This window comes from Tamandua tetradactyla, chromosome 4, assembly GCF_023851605.1.
Source record: "Tamandua tetradactyla isolate mTamTet1 chromosome 4, mTamTet1.pri, whole genome shotgun sequence".
Taxonomy (NCBI): domain Eukaryota; kingdom Metazoa; phylum Chordata; class Mammalia; order Pilosa; family Myrmecophagidae; genus Tamandua; species Tamandua tetradactyla.
In genome coordinates, this window is record NC_135330.1 from 2,198,499 (window position 1) to 2,202,773 (window position 4,275).

A 4,275-nucleotide genomic window follows, 5' to 3' on the forward strand; every position below is an offset into this window, starting at 1 on the left:
TCATGGATGTCATATAAATGGAATCATGCAATTTGTGTACTTTCGAGATTGGCTTTTTCACTTAGCATAATTTCCTTCAGAATTTTCAAGTTGTTGCATTAAAAATTCGTTTGCTTATTGTTAATTAGCTTGTTTAACAATTCGTCCATCCATGCAAAAACATTTGGGTAGTTTCCCATTTGGGGTTGTTACTAATAAAGACGCTATGGGCATTGATGCCCGAGTTTCTGAGTGGACGTGAATTTTCCTTTCTCTGGGATTTATGCCTAAGAGTGCATTGGTAAGTCAAATAGTAAATCCGTTTTTGCTTTTAAATGAATTGTGATATTATTTTACAGAGTGGCTGTACTATTTTACATTCCCATAAGCAACATGATTGATCTGTTTCTCTACATCCTCACCAGCATTTGATGTTATCAGTGGTTTTTATTTTAGCCATTTTGATAGGTGCAGAGTGTTATCTCAATGCAGTCTTAATTTGCATTTCTCTAATGGCTAATGACGTGGAACATGCTTTTACGTGCGTCTTTATGTGCATGTCCTTCCTAGTGAAAGGTCTTCTCACAGAACTTCGCACATTTTCTAATGGGATTGTTTTAACATTGAATTGAACAGTTCTTCATATATTCCAGATAATTGTCCTTTGTAGGACAAATATGTGTTTTGCAAATATATTTTCCCAGTCTTTATCTTTTCATCCTCTTAACAGGGTATTTTACAGAACAAAAATTTCAATTATGATGAGCTCCAATGATCGTTTTTTTCTTTTCTTTATCATATACATATATATTTTTTGCGTCATCTGAGAACTTTTCTTAGCCTTAGGTCCCAAAGATTTTCTCCTACGTTTTTTCCTCTAAAAGTCTTATAATTTGATGTTTTCCATTAGTCCATGATGCATTTGGATTCATTTTTGTGTAAGATGAGAAACTCAAGTCGTGGTTCATTTTTTTACCTATGTGTGTTCAATTGCTCCAACATGATTCATTGAAAAGGCAATCTCTTCTCCACTGGGTTGCTTTGTTCTTTTGTCAAAAATTAATTGAACCTGTTTGCATAAATCTACTTCTGGGTTTTCTATTCTGTTCCATTGATCCATTTCTCCATCCTTCTACAGTACTGCCCTGTCTTTGATTACTGTAGCCCTCTAGTAAGATTTAACTAGGGAAGACTGATTCCTTCCAGTTAATTGTTCTTTGTCAAAACTGTTTTGGCTATTCTAGAGCCTTTCATTTCCATATACATTTTTAGGATGAGCTTATCTGTGTCTATAAAAAAACCCTGCTGAGATTTTGATAGGAATTGATTCAATTTGGGAGCTATTGATCAGTTTAAGCAGTATTGGCATCTACACCATGTTGGATGTTCCAGCATGTGAACGATGAACACAGTGTGTCTCTCTAGTTACTTTGGTCATTTTTTATTTCTCTCATCAAGATTTGTAACTTTCCTTATACAGAATCTGTGCATTTTTTGTTTGATGTGCAGTATTTCATTTTCTTTGGGGCAACTGTAAATGATATTGCATTTTCAATTTCAGTTTCCACTTTGTTGTCAGTATGTATACAATTGATCTTTGTGTTTTGATCGTGTATCTTGCAAACTTGCTGACCTCGCTTATTAATTCTAGGGGGTTTCATTTCATTTTATTTTTTAATGTAAAAATATTATAAATTTTAATATATTCATATATAAATACATATTATATTTATATGTGTATTTATATATTTATTATATATTTGGATTTCCACATAGCCTTTTTTTCTGCAAATTGAGACAGTTTTGTTTTTACTTTTCAGTCGAATGGATTTTAACATAATAGAATATGAATAATTAATTAATTAATATAGCCTTTAAGAAATGACAACTTGCTGAGTTTGGGTACAGTATCAAAAACTATCCATAATTGTCTGAGAAAGTTATTAAAACATGTCTCTTTTCCTGCACTACATATCTGTATTAGGCTGAATTTCTTCCAGCAGAAGCAGATTTGAGAATCCAACTATTTTCTACTAATATAGACATTAAAGATATTTGCAACACAAATATCATATAATATTAAATAATAGTAAATATTATTATTATTCATAACTAAATTAAAAAAAATGTTTTGGTTGGACAGTATGAGTTTTTCATAAAATATGCTTTGTGTTAAACTGCAATGGATTTTCGGGCCTTTTAAATGAATTAATAAAAAATTCGACACTTCATTCCTACGAGCCACATTTCAAGTGCTCTGCAGCCGCATGTAGCTGGTGGCTACCATACTGGACATCACAGACAGAGAACATTTCTCTCTGCCTAGAACGTTGCGTAAGAGTGCTGGCATCTGGAAAGTTTGACATGGTTAAGGATAGTGCTTCTTTAGTTGACTCCTGGAGTGTTCCATGATAACAAATTCAGAAAAGAAGTTATTTCTCAATGTCATCTCAAATCATGAGTGAGTGCTAAAAATAGAGATGTCACCACTCACCATGACAGGCTTTGAAGAGAATGTGATGGAACTTTCTGGAAGGAAAGAGCCATTTATCTTTGTTTTGCTTTAGTCCTGCCGGCGTTTGTGGCTCTTCGTTCTTTGGGGAGGGCATTGCAGTTAGTATGGCAGAGGAAGGGTCACGGACAATGCAGTGGCTGGCACCATGGAGGCGGGTCCTGCTGAGATGGGCTCTGTGTAGGTGGACCCTGGGTTGCTGGAATCTTCAGAATCGGGGACTAAATGGTAAACACTGAAGAAATGAGTTCTGGTAGTGGTAAGGTGAAGTGTGTAAGGTGCTGGGAATTTTGGGGTCGATGTCTTTAAGAACAAGAGGGGACATGGTTCAGGACACCAAGGAGGGGGCACAAAATGCCAGTGGTGCTGCCCCTGCTTCTACTCAATCTAGGTAAGCCCAAAGAAATAAGTGGAGGTGGGGCAGACGTAAGAAAAATCAGTGCTCACTGAATGAGTTGGGTAATCTCTCTCTTATCTAAGAGGGCAGCTTAGTTTTCCGGCTGCCATGACAAATACCACCAACGTACTGACTTTCACAATGGGAACTGACTTACTTGTGGTTTCAGAAGCTAGAAATCCAAGTCCAGGTGTTGGGTGGAAGACCTGCTTCCTTGTGAAGGCTGTCGTGTTCTCGCTGCCTGGCAATTCTCATGTTCTTTGGCTTTCCAGTCACTTAGTGATGGTCTTTCCTTTCTCTTTGGGGTCCCAATGCCCCAGCATTCTACCTGTGACCTTATTTTCTGCATCCAGTTTCTTTTGTTTATAGGAACTTAGTTATATTAGATTAAAACCCACCCTTAATTAGTTTGGGCACATCTTAAATAATAATGACATCTTAAAAGGTCCTATTTACAAATGGTTTCACACCCACAGGAACAGTGTTTTCAGTAAGAGACATGATTCAACCCCCCAGATGACACAGTGTCTTCTTTGATCAACTAAAACTATGATTATGACATTGGGTGGCTTCTGACTTCTTCCTAATTCGCATTTTTCCTTTTCATCAGTAAGTTCCTTAATGTAAAGAATCTCCCTTTTATGTATTCATTCAAAGAAAATTTTCCTTTGCTGGAGCAGCAAAAGTTGATTGAATACAACAAATATTCCCAGGATTCAAATGCTGAATTTTGACCTGAAGAAATTTTGTGCTGAGAGACCCATATTAAGGGCCTGCCCGAACTGTCCTGGAGAGTGATGCAGTTGCTTTGCCAGGAGAGTGGTCTGATTTCATCACTGTCCTGGGGCCCTGTCACCTTAATAATTCTTATGTTGAAATCATATTGGGAATTTTTCTCTAAAAGGGAGGATTTCTTTTTCTCATTCTCCTTTGCTCTTTATGTTGTCTTTTAACTTCTGTTCCCATTAAAATTTAAACATAATCCATCATAAATCACAGATAGAGAGATGATAGATAGATAGACAGAATTATATGCATTTCCCTGCCCTCCCCAAAATCTGGCAACTCAAAACCTTCAGATGAAAATAACCAAATGAACATCGATTGGTACCAAACATCCTTCTGTCTTCAGATTAATTCTAAAGGTCATACCTTTCCTTTAAAAACATATGCATGAATGATAAGAATTAAGGCTCACTGGATTCCCCAAGAACTAGAACCAAATGTTAAAAGGTGACAGCAATGATAAAGAGCCATACGTAAGGTAAAGATGTTTCAATCATGGAAGAGTGGAACAGCCAAGACTAAGCTGAGCCAGTTATTCCCCAACTAATCTGAGCCACGTGAAATTCGTAAAATATCAGGCAGTCACTCCGCTGCACTGGAA